General features: G+C 45.3%; 1 long non-coding RNA gene across 1 annotated transcript in view; it reads left to right on the top strand.

The window, feature by feature from the left end:
- Positions 1-13,457, top strand: part of LOC148508458 (uncharacterized) — a 48,509-nt gene extending 35,052 nt beyond the window's left edge. The window contains exons 2-3 of the long non-coding RNA XR_015869589.1: positions 8,006-8,269; positions 13,320-13,457. This is a non-coding gene — a long non-coding RNA (uncharacterized LOC148508458). The remainder of the gene's footprint in view (positions 1-8,005; positions 8,270-13,319) is intronic.
- The last annotated feature ends 10,611 nt before the right edge of the window (positions 13,458-24,068 follow it).

Raw genomic sequence — 24,068 nt, 5'->3', positions numbered from 1 at the left:
TAGCTGCAGAATTTCATCCATCTTCCGGTCTATCACCTCCTTGGGGTCGCTGGTATCATTGGTGACATAGGTGCAACATTTTACTCCAAATTGGGTGGCCAGAGTTACGCAATACCCTCCAGTAACAGCAGTTAAATAATTTAACACTAGCCTGTGTTGCACCAGTTCTTTCTTGTACGCTTGCAATTCCCTCCGTGTATACCTGAATGTGTCATCGTACATCTCGGTGATATTATCTATCAATTTAGCAAGATCCTGAATATATCTAAAATTTAGTATTCCCTGAGCGATCCTGGTGGGATCCAGTGCTACTAAAACTTGAAAGCCAGTTGTCTCACTAATTAACTGAGTGGCTTTATGCACGTCACCAGGTATCATATTTCTTTTGCCTCTGTGTTCATATTGCGTCTGAAGATATGGTGATGGTATGTTTTTATGTGTACCAAGCATTTCAACATGTGTGAGGGTCATAACTTCTGGGACTACTCTTCCCAGGTAACACAATAACAGTACTAAGATTGGTCAGACACTCCCCTGATTGGCATTGCACTCCTTCTGACTCCACTCCATCAGCACTGCCATCAGCTCCCATTTCCTCAATCGGTCCTCCATCACAGACACTGAGTATCCCCAAACAGATCATCATGACAAAAACTCTGGAAAAAAAAAGAACTAGGATGATCACAGCAGACCACTCCATTGCTGGAAGCACTGATCTACACATTTCTTTAGCTCAGATATCTCACCGTCACCTTTTTAATCCTTCCGGCACAAGCTCAAAATCGACAGGTCCACGTTATCGGCCTTGTCTCCGCCTTGTATCTCCACCGGTTGGTTAACCTCCCTATAGTGAGTGGAATGGACCCACGTATCTTCCTCGGCCACCCTTTGAGGATGTGGTATCGTCAGATACGGACCTTTCCACCGATCAGTCAAACAACCTGAGCTAAAAAAATTTGGATCATAACAAATTCTCCAGGTTTGACATCATGACAGTTTGCATTAGACATGTTAGTTAATAACACTTTTAATTTCAGTTATTCTCATTCATCTTCGTGAGACCCTGCACAGTAACCTCATTATCATATTTTCACATGAGGCTGCCTGTTTGAACAGTATCTCAAAGGGGGGCAAATAAAGGAAAAGACAGTCTGGGATAATCTTAGTGTTGTTACCCATCACCTTACACATGTTCTTGGAAATGTCACCTGTAAAATAAGTCCCCCTATCATTTTTAATAATTCTAGGGATATAGGGCCTCATTCAGAGGCGGTCGGAGGATGCAAGCGGTCGCTCAGAAACTGGGCGGCCGCTTGCATTCTGACCGCCCGCCTCTGTTTCGGTCATTAGGCTGTGGGTTTACACCCACAGCTCTAACGACCGCTAGGGTGATGGTCGCGATGGTCAGAGACCATCGCGACCATCGGGGCTTACGACGAGACCTAGGGTAGGGTCTCACTTGTTGTAAGCCCCGGAGAGCTTCTGGCTCTGTCAGAGCCGGAAGCTCTCCACTGACATCACTAGTGATGTCAGTGGGGCCTCCCCCAAATGGTAGGCATTCCCATGGGAACGCCTCCGTTTGGGCTGCCACCCCCCCGGCCCGCCTTCCAAACGGGGCGAGCTGTCAATCAATATCGACAGCTCGCCCCCTTTGGAAAGAGACCCGCTACGACCGGCGCTGCCGGTCGCAGTGGGTCTCACGCATGCGCACGAAGGAGCTGGCTCCCTCGTGCGCATGCGCACTTGACAAACATCGAGGCGGCCGTGCGGTCGTAGACCGTACGGCCGCCTCTGAATGAAGGCCTTAGTATCTGCATACAGGTTCCTGCAATTAAATCTTGTTATTAATAGCTACTGCTCTAAATAATGCCTGGGCCACTGGGTTGGATAGTATTCCGAGTATTCGACCTTAGCCTGGCATAGCTGCCGTTTATCCTTAGCAACCTTGTGTCATGTGAGTGGGAGATAAAGCACAACAGTTAATATAATTTAAACATGACCTAAAATTACAACAATAAATCATCCACATTTTACATTAGAACAGACCCATTGATAGGTTGAAAAGATAGTAAACAGTCATATAAGGCCTGGGAGAAGATATTGGGGTTGCCTATGAACCCATGGGAAACTCGTGTTCCTGTGTGGTGTTCTCCACTTTGCAGTTCTTACTTATGTGTCCCACTTGGTGACAGTTAAAACATAATTTTGAACGGAGTGGATGAAAGGATTGTTGTGGGAGTTGAGCAAGAGGGAAAGATGGTGGGTAAGGATAGGGAGGGTAAGGGTATTGTGGGAGGTATGAAGTTTGTGGGTAGTATGAGGCCTGTGGTTGTGTATGATATGTGGGGTAAGGATGTGTTTGCTGTGGTGTGGGATTGGTGAGGACGTGTAACTGTTCAGGTGCAAGTGTGTGTATAGGTGCAGGTGTGTCTACTGGCTGTTATGTTACCGTCATTCCTTCCAGAGCTTGGATACTGACAGCCATTAGTTTTTCGCTCTGGGTCTCTCTCTTCTTTGAGATGTTTTTATCATGTTCTATGGCAGATTCTATGAGTGTATCTATTGTGACTCCCCTCCAGCCAGGTTGTGAGGTCTGAACCCGAGTCTTTAAGTCGTCTTTCAGACCGTCCATGAGTACCATGACTATCATTCCCCTGTGGTGAGTGCTATCTTTAATATCTTCTATCCCAGTGTACTGGGCGATAGCCTGCAGAGCCCGGTCGCTCTTCTGCAGATTCACTCTCCTTTTGCTTAATGGTGAAAATTTTGTTCCAGTTAACTACTACTGGAAAATATATATACCCAATTGAGTTATGATGCGGAAAATATTATCTTGGTTTACTTGGTCTGTTAAAGGAATGTCACCATCCAATACACAATCCGTGATAAATTTTGTCACGTCGGTATTGCGTGGTAGACAGGCCCTTAACACCACACGCCAATCTTTATTAGTTGGCTCATGAGAACTGCCCAAATTCCTCAAAAATCTTTGACATTTGGCTAGTTCCTTTTTGGGATCGGGGAAATCATTTATGATGGAATTTAGTTCTGCTCTTGTCCAAGGACAATGCATTACTACTTCCCTCGTGGGCACTACACCGTTTGCATCTGCGTTTCCATTCGGAACAGTTATCGTCCGAATGGGATGCAGACCGGTAGCGCTGCTACCTTTGACCTGGTTACCTGGCTGGGGGTTTAATCTGCTGCTGCTACGTATGGTATTAACAACTTCCTCTACGGGTGCAGAGTGTGTTAGCACTTCCCTTGCTGTTACCGATGAAGATGGCGGCACCACTCGTGATTGTGGTGATGCAGCATCTATCATTTGCACAGCATGGGAAATGGCAGACATTACAATAGGCTCATCATCCACATCATAAACATTTTCCTTATGGTTGCTTAAGAGAGGGTACAAATTGCTTGTTACATTTTTATGGGTATTTTTGGTAACTGTACTTGCACCTCCATCCACATAAGGTGGGGGTGGTGAGCGTGAACTGCTGGCAATGCTCTCCACAACGCTACCTTGCTGCAAATGAGTGCCATTTTGCGGCTCGCCCATATTGCAATTTAGCGTCGTGGATGTATTCTCTGGCAATGCACTCGCGACACTAGTTTGTGTCACTTGCACATTTTTAAGCCACGCATCCCTTTCATGCTGCCACAATTTTAAACATTCATAATATTTTCCCTTTTTCTCACGGGAGCGCATCAAACTGATGTAATCCCGGACATTATCTAATACATCCTTATCAAAACTGCCAATTCTGGGAAACGGTCTAACACTCTTCCTTGTCGTTTTAAACCATACATCACAATACCTTATTGCATAAGTACCGTACTTAGTATGCATAATACGACGAGCCGATCCGATCGGCGCCTCCATTAGCAGCACATCATTGTCTAACATCTCTATTGTTTGCGCGGCTCCCATTTTGAGACAAATCCTATGCTTTTCAATAAAGATTTAAACTGGTGAAAGACAATCAAGATACTTTCACTTACCTGTGGACGATATTAACAGGATGCGCCCACACACCTGGATAAGATTTGAAAAAGGCAACTTCCACACCCGGATAAGATTTAGAAATACAACTTCCACACCTGGATAAGATTTAAATAGGCAACTTCCACACCTTCTCTGCAACAAAGACAACATATACACCTGCTACTGTGTATAGAACGGTAAGCTGCTTACCGAGCGACTAGCACTTAGCCCTTAAAGGTCATACGGTACCTCTAACTGTAGGGAACAAGTTACCCCTACCAACAAATACTCACTGTTACACACTTTTTCCTGCGCAGAAAAATACATGTTAACCCAGATATTAATAACAATTGAAAAATGTAAACCTCAACGGCTTTGTTTAAACACCGTGGCAGCACAACCGGAAGTACGTATACGCTATGGTGCGACCAGTCGCATACACAATAATGTGACTACCACACAACCGTATGACAACTTTTTAGCTGCGTACGCAAAAGTGCGTCTTTACTGTGCGCAAAACTGCGACTCAGCCGCATGCTCAATACTGCGGCACCCCCTTTAAACATTAGGTTCTATCAACAAAGGAAAACAAACTTTTTCCTCTCTTGTCCCTGGATTCTAGTCAGCGTCCTTGGCTCACACGAAAACAGGTAGCGATTTCTCAGCACCGAGCAGTTGCAGGTAAACCCTGCATGTGGCCACTCCACCCTTTGCTGAGATATCGATAACCGTATTTGCCGTGTGAGTAGATAAGTGACTTCACTATGAGCCCCCAACTAAGGAATCTATATTTGAACCTCTATATACCCCTGCCTATACCTTCTAATATCCTACCTATAAACCTCTAAGGATGATGCTACAGTAAATAAAGACTTCAGACCTAGAATCTGTGGTTCCAAAGCACAAAGTATTATTCAAGTAAAAGTACAGCAGTTACACGCTATGATCCTCATATAATCTAAGCGCCAAGAGATTATACAGACCAAAGTACAATTATACATATGCAGCGCTCTCTGGTCCAGATGTTAGGCATCAGCAAGAAACCCCTCGTCAGTCAGCATTCAGCAAGAAGACTCAGACCCAGTGTTGGAGCACACATATTTATACCCCCCAGAAATAGACAACACAATAGAGAAGTTTGTTGCTGATGCCATTGGTCCTCAAGGGGCATGCATCTGTTACAGAGCATTTAACAGGCTGATTAAAATAGACACAACCCAGCCTCCTACAACTGAGGGTCTCTGGTTTCCCGCCCCATGCAACATCCTAACAGTTGTTCATATAATATACATTTTGTTGCTTGAATTCTCTGTGGTCCATAAGTTGAGAATGCATGATGCGATCTCCACACCGATAATACCAGAATTCTGTTGAAAGAGTACGCATCAGTACAAAACCAAACACGGCTTACTTAGCATGTATAAAACCTTATTTACCAAATAATCTTTATTTCACAGCATTTATACTAAATGAACAAACTTAAATCTTATCCCTTAAAGCTTATGGAACCTTGTATGTGGATAAGTAATGTGTGAGTATGCGGGGTTTGATATAAAGACGCTAGTTAACTTGGAGCAGATGCGTGCGCATAAAGCTAATGAACAGCTTTTTCATATAGGATCTTATGCATTCGCTAATATGCGATTAGTTACCAGCACAATTGTGCGTATTAATGTGTGTATGAGAAATGGTGCACTTAATTTTCACTTAATCTAAGTGAACACCTAGCAGTGTGGAATGCTGAGCCTTATAGTTCCACATGCTCCCCTCTCTCAGCAGCCCCCACCCTTCCCAGGCTCAAAAGTAAAGTCCTTTGTTCTCCCAGGCTCTTGTGTAAATGCAAATTAGCACAGCTACAAGACCCAAAACCTAAGATAACACTCTTGGCTTTGAAGGTATTTTATTGCAGGAAGCCTGCTAATGTAAGGTGTGTATTCGAGCAGGGCCACCTGGAATGGGAGCAGACGTTATATCCTGGAAGCTTGTCTACACAGGCTAGTTGTCACGTGGCCATTTGCTCTGTTTAGCTAATGCAATATATCCTTTAGGGGAATTATAATAATATACACTTTATCCAGAGCACCCAAACTAAGTAAAGTCATGAAATGGGCTTTTGGTGAATCGCCGTAACTTATGGCGATGGTCACAGATGCAATCGCATGATGCTAATAGTAATATAGCCACATGTACTAAAGTGTGAGTTTATCTAAAATGGCGCTTAGGCGGCCATTCGCAAAATGGCGTCTTGCGGCCAGTCGCAAGATGGTGTCGCTGTGATTCAATTTTAAACTGATCTTGTCTCAGCCAATAAAAATTTTATATGGTGTAGCCCAGTGGTTGCCAACCTTAACTTGGATGTGAGCTACTCGAGAAAAATTAAACCTCCTGAAGTGCTAATAACATTAAAAATAAAAAAATCTAGCTAATAACCGAAAAATGAAAGATCATTTAATGAAAATGAAAAACTGTTTCATAGAAAACAACAATGCATTTAATTAATACAGTGATATTGTTGCACATTTCACTTTTAATTACCGGCTCGAAAGAGGTAAATACAGTAGAGGAGCAAAATATATAGGCAGGGCAGCTGTGTGATTTTTCGGCAGGGCTGGGCATGAGTTACTTGCCCCAAATGCAGTCGACTCCTGTGATGTCTAGATGGGGTCCATCACATATAGTGTCGCCCTATAGAAATCACTGACGTGTTTCCCTGTCACTTCACCCACAATTTGTCAGAAGTCACTTCCTCCTAGACTCAGCAGTATTGCAGCTAGACGAGCTACCCAAATTGCTGCCGCGAGCTACAGGTTGGAGACCACTGGTGTAACCTATAGGTTACAATGACTGACCCCATCTCAAGATGGCATTAGGTATCAAGGGAACAAGCAAGGAAAGGCTTACTTTTAGTAGCTTGATAAATTGGAGTAGAGTGCAGTGCCCATACAAAATAATGAACTATGTTGTCCTGCCTCACTTAGTAAATTGATGAAGTACTAAATTCATGCAGAGACTGATGTTTCCTCAAGATTTAAGGTGCATAACGCTTGATAAATAGGCCCCTTGTCCATTCCCTCTATCCTTAAAACTCAGCCATATCACACTCAGTGGACCAAATGTAATAGGGTGAGAGTTTATAAATGTGAGAGTTTAGCAGTAAACTTTCACACTATTACATTGGTCAACTTGACCAATACAACTCCTATCTTCAAAATGGGAAAACATCTGGATGAGAGTTTAAATCATGAGAGTTTTTTTAGTTTGAAAAACATGTGCGTTTGCATGTTCTCGGACTCTATTACATTGGCCGAGTTTAAAAAGTGTGAGAAATCTCTCATTTTCTAAACTCTCACCCTATTACATTTGGCCCAATGAGTTTTAAAACTCGTTGCATACGATAAAATGGTGCTTATGCAATCAGCTCCCACCTGCCATTTTTCAAACAGATGACAGTTAGGAGCTGATTGGCTGGAGCCCCAATATCATATGCAACAAGTTTTAAAACTCGTTGCGTATGATAAAACTCGTTGATAAATGTGGTCCCAGTCACTGGCAAGGCTCCACTGGGTGACACCTGGTGCGGTGCGTGCGGCCGGCACAAAAAGGGTGTGTGGTCTCGCGGTAAGGGGCGTGACCTTGCGTGTAGGGGCATGGCCACGCAGCCCGAACCCCTGTTTTAGTCTCTCCAGGGGGTCCCGGAGGTGCCAGTGTATTTGCAGTGCTGGCACCCTCACTGTGCCAGGAGCCGAGTGCTGCACGTAATGCTACAGTGCAGAACCCGGCTCCTGTCACTGAGGAGGAGTCGGCACTTTGGTGTCACCCCTCGGCAGGTGACACCCTGGGTGCGGCCCGCACCCCCCTTGTGACGCCACTGGCCCCAGTCATCATTTTCAATTTGAAATGTTTTTTTGAATACAGTAACCTTTAACCATTTTTATACCTCTATTTATGAAATGTTGTCTATATGTTTTTGCTCTGTAAATCATTTACTAGTAGTTGTATTCCCTCATATGTTTACAGTATCTGGGTGAGGCACAGAGTGCGGGCGTCTGACTTGCGCGGGAGGTGTGAAATTATAATCATTGAACTGCTGATGCACAATAACAAATGCTGTGCCAGTCAATATTGGAAGAGGAGTGCGTGGGTAGCTGGCCTGCCTAAAATGCCTGCTGCAGAATTCTAGCAATGTCAGCTGCCTTACAGAGTATGAGCTCGCAGTGATCAGCCCTGCATTGGAGAAGACCTTTGGTAGATGACACTTATCCATGTTTCCAGAAGCTTGTGGTGAGTAATTTGCCAAATTGGGATAATCAGGCAAAAGCCTTTAAATCAACCTATTTTATGTATTGATATTTTATGTATGTTTATGAAAGTATATCAAAGTACAAACATTTTTATATAAGCAAATCACTGACACCAACGTACAGTAGACTGCATGTACATTGTACTGAGGAACACTCATATTACCTCTTCTTGTGAACACCAATCAGTATTTCATGTGTGATGAAGCATCACTTAACCCAGTGATTCCCAACCTCTATCCTCAAGGCACACTAACAGTCCTGGTGTTAGTGATATCCATGATTGTGCACAGATGGTTAAATCAAAATATGGCCATCCCTAAAACCTGGACTGTTAGTGTGCCTTGAGGACCGTGGTTGGGAACCCCTGACTTAACCTCACTACTTCTCCTAATATAAGCTTGATGGATTGGACTCTAAGGGGTAAATTTACTAAAGTGAGAGTTTTTAGAAGTGAGTTTTAAAAGTGATGTTGCCCATAGCAACCAATCAGATTCTACTTAACATTTAACTAGCACCTTCTAGAACAGTGGTTCTCAAACTCGATCCTCAGGACCCCACACAGGTCACGTTTTCCAGGTCACCCAGCAGGTGCACAGGTGTATTCATTACTCACTGACACATTTTAAAAGATCCACAGGTGGAGCTAGTTATTTCACTTGCGATACTGTGAGGAGAAATGGAAAACATGCACTGTTTGGGGTCCTGAGGACCGAGTTTGAGAACCTGTGTTCTAGAATATAATAGCTCGAATCTCATTGGTTGCTGTGGGCAACATCACTTTTAAAACTCACTTCTAAAAACTCTCACTTTAGTAAATTGACCCCTAAGAGATATATTTACTAAAGTGCAGGTTTATAGAATTGGAGGTTTTGCCCATAGCAACCAATTAGATTCTACTTATCATTTATTTAGCACTTTTTAGAAGATAATGGCTAGAATATGATTGGTTGCTATGGGCAACACCTCAACTTTAGTAACTATACCCCTAAGTTACTGTAGACAAGGTGAAACCATTCTAGACTTTGATTTCCTCTAAATGCACCAACACATTTTTCCAAAAACTATGAAATGTAGAAAAACACAAGTATACAACTATAGTACATGAATAATTATGTCCGGAAGTAATAAATAAAATACAGCAGAGAAGCTGGAGCCAATGCAAAGTGTCTAAGCGGCCACAATATTGGAGAAGGTGGGAGTCATTATTTATTTATTTATTTATTTTGCATTAAACTACAAAAGTTAATTAGCATTAAGCAGATTTAAATGTCTAGATCAGTGGTTCCCAAACTTTTTCGAATCACGGCACCCTGGAGTATCAGCAATCTTTTCACGGCACCCCTGGGCCAAAAGTTTTCTTATTGAGAAATTCACCAAAAATTAAATTAAGTAAATTGTGCTTATATGTCACCCTAAAGCTGCATACACACACAACGATTTTTTTGAACGATTATTGTTAAACGATATCGTTTAACAATAATAGTTTGAAAAAATCATTCACTTTCTGAGTCAAGCGATGAACGATTATCGTTCATGCGCGTTCACGTTTGTAGTTCAGTCAGACTTGTCAACTGAACGATTTTCATTAAGGGAATATGCAAAAATCGTTTGTAGTTCAAAAAAATCGTTCATTACACTTTAAAAAATCTGACAGATAATCTGACAGAAAATCGTTCATAAAATCGTTGCGTGTGTATGCAGCTTTAGGTTCAGTTATGTGGTGGCTGACAGGACTCTGCTTCTTTTTGTCCATATATTTTTGGATTCGCAGCCTCTAGCACTGATTTTGCCTATCACACTGACTAAATATAATTTTATTTGGTACTGGACCACCAACCCAAGGCACCCTGCAAGTGCCCTGAGGCACCCTAGGGTGCCACGGCACACAGTTTGTGAACCACTGGTCTAGATCATTGCTGTAAAATGCACTGTACTGGGCCAGCAGATGGACCTGAAAACCATGTGGCATGACCACAGGCTATGCCAAAGTAATTAACTACTTATGGGAGTTTGCCAAACTCTTAGGGGTCGATCCAATTAGCCGTGAATGGTGCGAGTTGCCGTTGCAATAGCGTTAAAACGCCGGCAACGGACCGGCATCTTGCACCCTTCGCGTCCCGCTCTGAGCCCAAATTCGCAGAATTTTGCTCGCAGCTCTATGGGGCTGCGAACAAAATTCTGCACATTCGGGCTGCCGTAAAGTGCGCCCACTGCCGCGATGACTCGCGCCAGCGAGATCATCGCAGCTAATTGGATCGACCCCTTAGATTGATTGTTATACCCACTTTGTATTTAGAGCATTACATGAACTTCTGGGGTTTTGTTGTCATATTGTTTCCCTTTGAGCCGTGTAACTGACTTTTCTAACAGTAACCTCTCCTGCTTGCCTGTTCTTCATTTCAAGGCTAATGTGGGGAAAACAGCAATTATCTCTGCGCTATGTCATCCGAGCAGTGTGGTGCTTGCAGTGAGAAATGCTGGAGCTTTATTTTTAGAGTATTTGTATTCTGCAGCATTTAAGACTATTTGCAGTCATTAATATTAATTTTTACTTATTCCTTATGCTTGTAAAGAGTCTTCTGCAACGCTACGATTTGCGATATTTATATAAGTCTTGGCTGTCTGACAAATTCCACTTTAGTGAAGAATATGTGAGAGTTTCAACTACCTTATGTGTCTCTAGTTTCCACGTAGACAGGTTAGTAACAACTTTACCAGTTTCTGTTGTTCTGCCAGGGGGCAGCAGAAAAGAACTAAAGGATAAAGCAACTCAAAACAATATTTGTTTTCAAGATAATTTAAAAATCAAAAAAAGTCAGTTCTATTATTTTCTCCCGCTTGAAGCACTGCACCCAAAATTACATTAATGTTTTTGGTGGAATTAATTTGATACATTTTGTACCCAAGTGAATTGCATTAGGGATTATGGGCCTGATTCTGACCCGGTCACAAGCGCTGTGCGCTCGCAACCGGAATTATGGTGGGCCAGTGCACATGCGCACGGCGGAGCTGGCTCCGTCGTGCGCTTGCGCGAGACCCGGATAGCGACGGGCAATCTGACGCTCCGGGTCTCGTACCAAAGGGGGTGTGCTGTCGATGTTGAGTGACAGCACGCCCCCTTTGGTGGGCGGGCCGGGGGAGTTGCTGCCCAAACGGAGGCATTCCCATGTGAATGCCTCCGTTTGGGGGCGGCCCCACTGACATCACGAGTGATGTCAGTGGGAGAGATTTTGGCTCTGTTAGAGCCGAAATCTCTCTGGGGCTTGCGGCAACGAGACCCTACCACAAGGGTCTTGTCGCAAGCCCAATGGTCGCGATGGTCTTAACCATCGCGACCATCTTCCTGGCCTCTCGCTATAGGTGTGGGTGGTCACCCACAGCTATGCGAGCTGCCAGAAGGCAGTTCTAAAAAACCCGGCTCTGAATCAGGGCCTATGTTTGGAGGGTTATGAGATTAGACTTTTTTACCATTAGAGAAGAAATTTATATCCGTGAAAGATACATTATAAGACTGCTCCTGATTGGTTGTTTGACTATTAATTAGAGTAGCGTACTACAAATTTACTCATTTTGTAATAATTTATGCATATGGATTACATCATAAATATAACATTTTAAAAGTAAGTATTTATTTTGTCCACAGTTTACAGAAAAAAATATAGCCATTATAATATTAAATTCTACATTTATAAAAAAAAGTATTAAATTATTAAAAATAAATTATACATATTACATGGGACATATTTATTTTTTCGTTACAATACTAAGGTAATACCAGGACTGTACTGGAACTAAAACTCAGATCTTGCATTTAAAGCACAACACACCCATCTTGGTGCTGACGTCTGGCTCCTACTGACCTCCTCTTGTCTACACAAGCGGCTCCCAGTCTTCCCCAGTATATGTGGCATGGCATACCTTACATCCATCCCATCAAGCAGGGTGGCTGTACAGCCAGGCCTCTGTCTGCTGACCCAGGGGAGGATCTAGACTTTTACTTTAGGGGGATTTTAACAATTACTATAGACTATTCGCCTTTTATTCTTGACTACCCCTATTTCCTAGACTATACCTTACAATACAATTATAATTAAAACAACATAGAAGTGTTCATCATTCTCTGTATTAAAGTACCCAGATAACAGCTTGTACTGCAGCAGATTCAAACTCCAAAACACATATGTCATAGTCAGACATTGAACTGAAGAGCTATCCGAAATTAAGTATTATGTGTTTGCACCATGGTAATGATAACTTTATCACACTTATATACCCACACTCCATGCAAGGGAATCGAACACTAAACCTTCTATACTGTATTCAGACACTTGCCATGTAAGCTATCAGAGCTAACATAATGTATGTGCACATTTTAAATAGTAACTTTTATTTAATTTAAGCTCAGCATGACATGCAGGGGACTCAAACTCTCAACCTCATGTACCACATTCAACCCCTTAACACATGAGCTATTTGCTCCTATGACGTCATGACGTCACTCCCATAGTGCACTGCAGAACCCGTAAGCCAAAGCTCAGGAGTGAGCTCAGTCTTCCGGCTGCCGCTGGCACCGGGGGTGGAGGGAGGAAGGGAGAGAAGAGCCGGGCGCCCGCTGGTAACACAATCTCAGCGGGCGCCCGGCAAATGGAGGGTGCAGGGGGTGCGATCGCTGGTTCCCATAGCAACCGCACCTCCTGCACCCTCCGTAGGCGGACGGAGAAGCGCACTCCAGTCATCGTCGCCCCTAGGAAGCTGCCTAGGCTTGCCTAGTGCAAGCGCCGGCCCTGCTGGCCTCTCACTTCACTGGGGAAGCAGGCAGGATCTGGTAGGCTGGCCTACTCTCCCAGGAGTGCATAAGTCTCTTAGACATTTGGGAGAGTAAGCGTGTGTGGTTTGTACTTGCTGTTTGTCACTTTAGTTGAATATTTCGGTGAAATGTCTACAGAATGTATTTTTTTTAAACAGCACATTTTTTGTGCAACTTCACATATTTATCTGCTATTTCCATTGTATTTCTGTCTCCTCAATAGTGGTAGTCACTGGACTGCAGAGACACTGTCTTCAAAGAACAATTCCTTCAAATAGACAGAAAGATGTGGGAAGTCTGCTCTCACTCACTGCTCAACACTCAATTTTTATATGTAAAACTACCATGGTGCCCAACCAAACAATCCAATATGCAGTGTGGTACTTCTAAATCCAATAAGTGACACTCTGTAATATATTTAGGTATGTGGTTTATTTTTATTTTTCACATGTTACACCCTGAGGAAAGGACTGTGTAGCCCTGAAACATTGGTGATAACAGTGTAAATATATTTTTCTTAAAACAAACAAACAGAAAGGTGTGTTTATGTGCATTCTACTGCGAGGGAGATGGGATGGACCAGCTGCCAGTTAAGAGTGGGTGCTGAGGGAAAGGGGGTGTTTGTGGGGGGAATACGGAGGGTTGGTCGGAGGCGGGGGACAGGCATGTGTGTACTGTATGTTATCTCGCCCCAGCGCCAGGATGATTCCTGGTGACATATCATCATATTAGGTATATGGTGTGTTTTTGCCTAGAAGTGGGAAGCCGCTCTGCCCAATGTTTTTCTATCCACAGCCACAACCATCATCATTATCTGCACTTGCACCAGCCCAGCCCCATGCCAGTTGCAAAAGATCCATCTAAAACAGGCCTCTTTTCCTCGTACACAACACTCAGAAGAGCACGGAACCCTAACTACTGTACAGACCCATGACACTCCCACAAGATGGACAAGTTCAGTTTGAACACATGGTTCCCACCCAGTTCCCATCCTAACATGCCCATTTCCTGCAATGCGAGATCTGGCAAAGCTCTGTCTGACTCATATACGTAAAATGTTTATTGCTGTATGCTAAAACTCGCTATTTGCATCCGTTAAAGAAACTGCAACTCATATATAACTGTCTCAAGGTAAAAAGAACATTCAAATGCATAAAAGTAATAAAGACATACCCAATGTTTCCTCACCTGTAATACATTAAAGACTAAAATTAGAAGGTTTCAATGAAGGGGCGAGCCAAATGTCTTAGTAGGTCAGACACTTCACATTTCAAGTATACCTGTCCGCAAATCTGCGAAGGAATCGGTATGACATCCGCCGGACGTAAGCACGGCGGATGTAATACCGACGCTGGAAGGCAGAAAGCTGAAGATCCCGATTAAGGTTGGTTCAAACCCTATCCCTCTCCCCACCCCCCCTAACCCTAACCTCTCCCCCTAGTGTCTAACCCTAACCTCCCCCCAGGCATGCCAAAACCTAACCACCCCTCCCCACACCCTAAACCTAACCCTCATGGGGGGGTGCCTAACCCTAACCTCCCCCTGGGGGTGTCTAACCCTAAACCACCCTTCCCCTAGCCTAACCCTAACACTCCCAGGGGGATGCCTAACTCTAAGTCCCCCCCGGGAGTCCCTAAACCTAACCCCCCCCTCCCGCAGCTAAGAGGTCCCGACCAGGGCCGTAACTAGGGTGGTGCAACTTGTGCCATGGCACAGGGCACCGCAGGGCAGGGGGTGCTGTTTGAGCCTGTCAATTTTCCTGTTTATTATCATTCTAACATGTAGCTTCCTCTTCTTTTATCCCCAGCATCTCCTGCACTCCCCTATTTTTTCCCTGGCCCTTCCCCATGAGGCCCTTATGTCCCTATTTAAAAAATGGGGAGGGGCAATGCTCTCTCAGGTGCAGGTCACCAAAAAGTCTAGTTACGGCTCTGGTCCCGACGCCTGGCTTACCTTTGTTCGGTATGCCTGGCGTCGGGGTTTCGGGGTCTGGATAATGAGAGGCTTCAGTATTTCGCCGCTTATCATAAGTCCCATGCTGGGATTTCACAGTCTGGACCTAGCTTTGCAGATGGTATATATTCAGAAAGCCGGCGGTCGAAATGACGACCGCTGGCTTTCTGACTATGGGCCTGATTCAGACCCACTCGCGAGCGGCTGTCTGCTCGCAAGTGGGTCGATGTTATGGACTGAGCATGCGCACGACGGAGGGAGCTCCGTCGTGCGCATGCGCCAGACGCGATGAGCGAAGGAAAGTCCTTCGCTCGTTGTGTCCGATCAACATTGACAGCACGCCCCCTTTGGTAGGCGTTCCGGGGGCGTGCCTCCCTGATGGGGGCGTTCCCACGGAAACGCCTCCCGTCAAAAGCCGGCCCACTGACATCACTAGTGATGTCAGTGGGAGTGATTTTGGCTCTGATAGAGCCAAAATCACTCCGGAGCTTGCGGTTGAAAACCTCAACCACAGGCTCCGGCTCGCAATTTCGATGGTCGCGATGGTCACGACCATCGCGGCCATCAAAATGCACGCTCGTATAGCCTGTGGGTGGTGACCCACAGCTATACGAGCGTCCAGGAGGACGCTCCATTTTCATGGAGCCCGGCCCTCATTCAGAGCGTGCGCTCTGCTCAGAGCATACGGCTCTGAATGAGGGCCTATATACCATCTGCAAAGCTACGTCCAGACTGGTTTATTTGTGATGCAAGTATGCAAAATGGTGAGTGTTTAATGCAGGTAACCACCTGTACATCTGCAGACACAGTGCTGGTCACTGCAGTATGGACAGAACAATTAGTAAGTGCTGTGGCAAGATTGTGTATGGGGAGCTGTCTCCTGGAATACAGTATAGTTTTTTCATGCAACATACAATTCACAGCACACCAGGGTGTTCGGTACAAATAGTCGCAGCTACTTTTATTTGCAACACAAGTAATAACAAAACATAAACATAAAACCCAGCATGTCCGGCACTAACTAAAGAAAATGCTTCTCTCTCTATAAGTGGAAGGACCTACTGTCCAACTCACAAAACAGCAGTTTATCACAGCACTCACTTTCAGTAGAAATGGTGTCTTTCAGCAAGCCAGCAGCTTGCTCCCCCAGGCAGTGAAAGACTGACTGGAAATACTGACACACTTTATTAAGTTGGGTAGACACACTGACAGATATATTGGCCAATCAACTGATCGGCCAATATATCTGCTGTATGTACCCGCAATATGTCGCTGAACGTCGTCGTTCACGACATATCGCATTGGCTGTGCTGTACAGCCGATGGACAGATATGTCTGCAGACATACCTCTCCATCGGCAAGTGTGTATGGGCGGTCTGCAGACCACCCATACACACACAGCGACAGCAACGGGGAGGGGGGCGGGACAACCCAATACACACCCCAGCCGCCAGGACCCGTGGCCAGACCATCATCTGCAGATATATGTGCAGATCACTCAATCTACAGATATATCTATATAGTGTGTACCCATCATTGGCCTATCAATCAAAGCTGTTCACTAGCCTGATCACAACCAGACAGAAGCTAGAAACCAGGGACAGACATAGCTCCCATCCACAACTTCCCCAGTGCTTTTGTCACAGTACATAAACATGAATCTAGTTACAATTTTCCTGTCTCTTCTCCTCATATATATTGAACTTTAACACAATATATCTGAATTGTGAATACCCATCTACTGCGACAAAATGACAGGTTATAGATAATCAGAGCCGTAACTAGACTTTTTGGTGCCCTCTGCCAGAAAAAGCATTGGCGCCGCCCTCATTTTTCAAAGGGGCGTAATGCACCCAAAACTAGGATATCTGTCACCCGGTGCAAGGCAGCAATTTTGCGCCCCCTCCCTTCCTGTACCTGGAGTTTGTCCTTGCTCCTCCATAAGGCAGTGCACTACTCAGACGTCCCTGATATAGTGACTTACATTATTCCACACACCATAAAGCCCATTACACATTATGCCACACACTGTAATGCCTATTACCAAAGTGCCACTTACATATTTGCCCGACACCATTTTATACCCCACAGTAAGGCTTCTAATTACTTTAAAATTACCGCTTGTTGTCAGGGGTTACATGCTCATTGCCATGGGGTTTATGTTCGTTGCCATGGGGTTTATGCTCATTGCCATGGGGGTTTATGCTCATTGCCATGGGGGTTTATGCTCATTGCCATGGGGTTTCATGCTCATTGCCATGGGATTTCACAGGAGAAGATGCAGCTTTCAGCATCTTCTCCCGGCAGCGCCAGCGTTCCCGGTGCCGGGAACGTTGTGTCCATTGCGCTGGCCTAACAGACACTTGAGGTCCAGTAGGACCTCTAGCATCTGTCTCCTCCTAGGCGGCGGCCATTTTTGGATGGCCGTTTTCAGCAGAGTCCATGCGGACGGCTATAACAATCTAGCAGCAAGGAAAGGGAAACAAACAGTTGGGTGACCCATCTGAAGGTTAAAAACATCAAACCTCTTTTAGGGCAAAGCTGAAAAGCCCCTTAAACGCCATAGCGGCAGTAGGCATAATGCCCCTGGGCTTTCCAACAAACTTGCAAGGAGCGCAACTACTTATACAACTGATCCCCCCCTTAACTAAGTACTATAAGCTGATGACTTCCACTGACCCAACTGTTTTAATGTGTTGACCGAAGCACCTGCAACTGCTGCCCCTAACCTAAACGAATGTGTCCCGAAATGTTCCATTTGGTAAACCTAAAGCAAAAAGACAATTGTGAAACACCCTCGTAAACTGCTACCTAGACAAAGGGGGGTTAGATTAGCATGGATAAACCACTGCCCACCACCTTATTATTAAAGCACCCTGCCTGAGCAACTGGACAAATCACGGGATCTGCATGCGCCTGAATAGAAATCCATCGCCCCCGGGCCAGTTAATCTGTCTTAAACCAATGTAGTTACCATAAGATCAATACCGGCTTAATAACCACATTATTTAACATTAATCCTGATAGCACAGAAATATCTTTAGGAGCTACTAGCTCGCCCATTCTATAAGCCCTAAAGTAAGCTAAGGAAAAGGCTAAACTAAAAAGGGGTGGCACTTAGTACTTGCCCAAAGCAACCCCTTTTATTGTCATAATCAAATCCTTTAATAGGGCCGGGTTGATGGGCCTCCGCGTAATACCTGTGTGAGGTTGCTCCCTTGCCCAACTTGTTAATGACTAGGTTAGTATGACTTATTTGGCCGAACCCGCCAAAAGCGCAACTTGGAAGAATTAGAGATACCTGATAACGCTGAAGACAAACTGCCTTGGAATGACCCCCTTTATGGGAGCTCCAGACAAACTCTGCTATACAATCATTTACCGTCCTACCTCACCCACTCTTGAACGCTAAGACCCTGCCCATAGTACAAAACCGCTGTGCAGGTCTTGAAGGTGCTAGGCGCCAATTACTTCAGTGTGAGGCCCTTGATGCCGGCCCGATGAACCGCCCTGCATGGAAGGGGAAGGTTAAACCATGTAAACTAGCGGGGGGTGCGAGCAAATGAAACCTGTCCCAAAACAATTTTAGGTGTCCGCCATCCCGTTCGCACCACCCTAAACATGCCATATCCTAAACTCAATATTCCTTATCCATCTAGTAATGTCAAATGCCTAAACAACCGTAAGGCTGGATCTAAGTCCGTCCCTGATTAGCGCCGGCCTATACCACGCCTAAGTTAACCAAAAAAAGGATTTGCCTAGTGCAAATCTTGCTATCTCACAGCTCAACCACCCTTACAATTGGTAAAATATCTAAAAGAAGGACCCTGAACCCCACAAGTATCCGGCCCAGGCTCCGTGCATCACTCCCTTACAACCAATCTCGCTATCACTGTTGACAACACAATCATCTCCCCTGTCCCCCAACTTCGCTATTTGGATGTCACCCTTGACTCCACCCTATCCTTCACACCCCACATTCCATCTCTAACTCAATCCTGTCGGCTCTAGCTACGCAACATCGCTTGTATTAGGCCTTTCCTCTCAAAGAATGCTACCAAACTGATTTCTCGGCTTGATTACTGCAACCTTCTCCTTACTGGCCTCCCACATTGCCATCTTGCTCCCCTCCAGTCTGTTCTCAATGCGGCAGCTAGACATCTTCCTCTCCCGCCATTCCACTTCTGCTGCTCCCCTCTGCCAAAACCTGCACTGGCTCCCATTCCCCTACAGAATCCTCTTCAAACTCCTCACCTTCACATATAAGGCCCTCTATAACTCTACTGCTCCCTACATCTCAAACCTCATCTCCTTAAATACTCCCTCCCTCTCACTCCGGTCTGCCAATGACTGTTATCTCTCCTCCACCCTGGTTACGTCATCTCATGCACGTATCCTAGATTTTGCTCATACAGCCCCCCTTCACTGGAATGTGCTCCCACGCTTGATTAGGCTCTCCCCGACCTTGCAGAGTTTCAAACGTGCACTGAAAACCCACCTGTTCATCAGAGTATACCCTTCCACCACATAACCATGTTACCAGGTCTCTGTCCCTCCAGCCTCAGCCATCTCTACCTTGCTTACTTCCTGCACTCAGGTCCCCCTCTACACACTCATGCCTCATGTCATCTGTCCGTCTCCCCTCTCGCCTAGATTGTAAGCTCCTAGGAGCAGGGTCCTCCTCCCCACTGTCTCACAGCCTTTTTCTCTAGCACTTCTATGACAGCCTTCACCTTCCCAGCTGTATTGTGTATTGAGAATTGTGTTGCTAATTGTTACTTGTGCTCTGTTTATAAGTTGGTTACTGTATTGTAATGTAATGTTCTGTGCACCCTTTACTCTATGTACGGCGCTGCGGACCTCTTGTGGCGCCCTATAAATAAAATGCACCAAAACTCAAGGAACCGGCCAAATCTGTAAACAGTTGAAGTTCGGAAGGTACGCCATTGAATTCGGGCATAAAAAAACAACCAAACGCGCAGAACCTAACCCAGCTCCAAAGAGATGCAGAATGAGGTGATGAAGCTTCCTAACCTCCGCTGTGGCTCTCCCAAGCAGTCTACTGAAAATCCAACCCTAAGGTATGACTCCAACGTAAAACTGAGGAGACCAAAAAGCGATTGTAACTGTATTAGAGAAACCCTCTTTGCCGAAATGAATGCTTTTAGCAACTCCCCCAGAACGCCATGCCTTCTACATATGCAAGCGGCATAACCCTATAAAGGTATCGATTTCTATACCCAAGTAAGATATGCGCATAACTAGACCCTCCGTCTTGTCACGGACCTCCGGGGCACTCATAACGACGAACAAGGCCTGCAAGGAAAACATAAATCCTCGCAAACCCAGGCATCTACTCGTGCCCCCTAACAGAAAATCATCCCGGTAGTGGGACACACCAGTATGACCTATACCCGCCTGGACGCACCACTACAAAAGTAACTAAAGCACTCGAAAAAAAGTACACAAAATGAAACAGCCCATCGGCAGATATCTGTCTACGTCATAGAGCCCTGCTATTTTAAATCTCATATCTAAAGGACTCGGGCGAACGGGCAGCAGCTGGAAAATGGATTTGATATCCATCTTAGCTAGTAGAGCCCTTCCCCCAAAACCTTGTACTATCTCCAGTGCGAGTTTGACAGATTGGTAAACGACGCGACAATCTGACGGATATAATGTGTGGGTGCCCAACCCTCCTATCTGGGCAAGAGAGATGCTATATCAACCCAAATCTACTCGGCTCCCTCTACAGCGCCGCCTTAAAGGCGGTACACATAAACCTTCCGAAAAAAGGGGGGGGGAGCAAAAGGGACCACACATGTGCCCCAACCTGTCTACCTCCTCCACTTTAAACCTAACGACATCTGTGTGGTCACGTGCCGATTTCAGAATCCTCTTAGAAACCTTGGTTATCACCCGAGTCAAAGGTAAACGCAAACCCACTCCAAAACCTTGCAACAAAAAAGGCTGCTTCTTCCCTAAGGGGGGTAACTACCCAATCAGCTCCCCCCCAAAAAAAACCAAATAATCAGCGACGGTGCTTTTCTGAACACCTCCGCGCTGCTCTGTTCTCCTCGACCTGCCCCTGCGCTGTAGACCAGCCAGCACTCCTTGGCTGGGTGACCGCTCCCGCAGAGCATGCAGATATGTCTGTATCCACAGCCTGTCGCTCATGACACTGCGCGTTATTAAACGTGCAGCGCTACCCACGGCTGATGCCCGCAGATCTGGGGCAGCCGCGGAATCCGTAGGCGAACTAGGCAGATTGATTGAGCAAGCCAAACCTCGACATCCTGGAAACCTAATTAAAACACTGCCTGCCACTCCTATTGTGCCTGAAATGTTCCGTCGTATGGACGCCAAGTGGTACCATCAGCTGAAAAGTGTATGACGTGTACCATGCGCGTCTATGTTAGCACATTCATGCACTCACCAGGACTGGACTCAAGATAGCATAAACGTACCTACCAGCCGCTCAATTCCGGTATGAATGAGGGCTTCCTCTGCCACTACTCCCTCTGACTCTCAGGCCCTCAGCCTGATCTTAAACCTTGCAAACATATCCACAAACTTTCCCGTCCTTATCAGCTCTCTACTTAGATCTTAAACCCCTAAGGATGGCCATATTTGCGCAGTGATCCATATCCGTCACCTTAGTTGCCGACACTGTGCTAGAACTCTAAGGGCTCCCCACTTCCCTTTAATTTTGTGTGCTAAGTGACGCATGAGCTTGCGGTGACTCTCATATGAACTGGAAGAATCGTTAGAATCAGTGGATGGTGAATGTGTGCTGCGTGATGGGTTAACAGTATGCTCACCGGATCCTGGCGCCGACCAGCCACTGCCTCCTGTGTGTTAGCCAACTGTCCCTCGCAGCGCAGTGCACCCATCACGACTTGATTCAACATCAACACAGCACCATCCATCCGCGGGACCATGACAGCGGGCCTGGAACACTCAGACTGCGACCTGGGGGCTTGAAACATTTTCGGTAAATCGAGTGAAACAGAAAATCCAGTGAAACAGGATGGGGGGGCAATGCCCGGGCCTGCAGCAGGGGGAACGTACTGGGGGCAGTGGCTGGTGATACAGGGGGGGTGGCTAACAGGTACTGGGCTGCGTGCCAGGAACCCCAGGCAGCAAAAGGGGTGTAACCCCTGTTTGCCAGGTAAGGGGGGTGCAGTATGGAGAAAGGGGGGGGCACTCGGAGCCCCCCCAGCAGCTCCGGTTGCGCTACAAAGGAGCAGGGGGGTCCATGGGGCTGGGCAGGAGTGGGTGGGCCTGCGCTGGGGAGTGTATGGTATAATAGTCAGTGTGATTAAATGAAAAGAAGTGAAAATTAACAGCCAGATAAAAGAGTTAATAAGCTTTGTGAAACACTTAGCCAGTCTGTTGAATAAACTGGAAAGAGGAAAATGGCTCCACTCACCAGGCTATTTATATGGGACCTATAAGCCCTCCCCTAAATCCTACCATAGGCTTATACCCCTCAAGTGACCAGTAACTAACCGCACCCACCCCCTTAACTTGCCTAACAAAATTACATATCAAACAGGGTGCTTATCTATCCTTAAACTTATTCGTATTCGGATGCATAAAGTAAGATACATTTTGTTAACCTCCTTCCCTCCCTCCTTCTCATGTCCCTGGTTATGTGCAGAAATCTTCCTGATTATCTATTTACTAAGTCTTAAAGATAAAGTACCAACCAATCAACTCCTAACTGCCATTTTTCAAACACAGCCTGTAAAGTGACAGGAGCTGATTGATTGGTACTTTATCTTTGTCACTTTATCTCTCTCCAAGGCTTAGTACATATACCCGTGTGTCACCAATGTAAGCTCCCACTTACTTCTTTACAGGTGACAAGCAGGATACATTTACGACATCTGTAATTAATGGGGCCCATCCATCAGCGATGGATTGCCGCAATCCTGCGATGCTGCAACCCGGCATCGCGGGATCGCAGAAATCCAACATGTTGAGATTTGCCGATTTGCCGATCACGATCAAAAAATGGCGACAGATCGCAGAACATCGATGGTGGAAGGTGGCGTTTCCACCCGGAAACGCCGGCACTTCCCATTGCATTTCCGGATTGCAAAAACCTGTCTCTGATGTATGGCCACCTTAAATCTGCTGGTTGAGTGAAAGGCCCCCATACATCAGCAATTGATTGCAGCAATTGTGCAATTTGCAATCGATTGAAAAAGGGAAAGATTTTTATACACAATCGATTGTGGCAATTCTGCAATCTGCAATCGATTGAAAAAGGGAAAGATTTTTATACTTAATCGATTGAAAAAGGGAAAGATTTTTATACACAATCGATTGTGGCAATTCTACAATCTGCAATCGATTGAAAAAGGGAAAGATTTTTATACACAATTGATTGCAAATTGCACAATTGCTACAATCAATTGCTGATGTATGGGGGCCTTTAGATAAGACTGTCCATAGCCAGATAGGCTGCTAATATCTATAAATTACTGTTAATCTCTCGTGAAACTGGTGATTGGTAATCCAAGCAGATAATTAAGGCTTTTTAATCAGCTTTTACCCATTCTCTCATCATAATAAAAAGCCTGACTGGTGTTGTAGATCAGATATCGTCCTCACTGACCATCTCTATTCCTATGGTTTTTGACTCTCGTCTATTTCTCATGTCATTGATTGCATTCATGAGGCATAAATTAAGATATTCGTGAATATATGGATTATGCTGGGTACACTCTCAATAAGTCATCAGCATGTAAGTATCTTTAGAATGATCTCGGATTACTCAGAACAGAAAAACCTGAGATTACATACCTGGGTCTGGCCTTTACGGGGTTCGGCAAGTGCCCAACATACTGCATGTGATGCTCTCCCGGTTCCTGCACTCTGACTGACAGTACTGTAAGTAGACAATATGTTGCCCATGTGTTTCAAGACCAGATAGTGCAGCAGGTATTGGGGGCTTCTTCAGTACTGTTAACCTGTTACTTTTACAGGAGACTGGAGAATACAGGAACCA

The sequence above is a fragment of the Taudactylus pleione genome, unplaced genomic scaffold (genome assembly GCF_031769625.1).
Source record: "Taudactylus pleione unplaced genomic scaffold, aTauple2 ptg000366l, whole genome shotgun sequence".
In the NCBI taxonomy this organism is placed as follows: Eukaryota; Metazoa; Chordata; class Amphibia; order Anura; family Myobatrachidae; genus Taudactylus; species Taudactylus pleione.
Note: the sequence above shows the minus strand (reverse complement) of the source record. Positions and strands in the feature narration are given on the sequence as shown.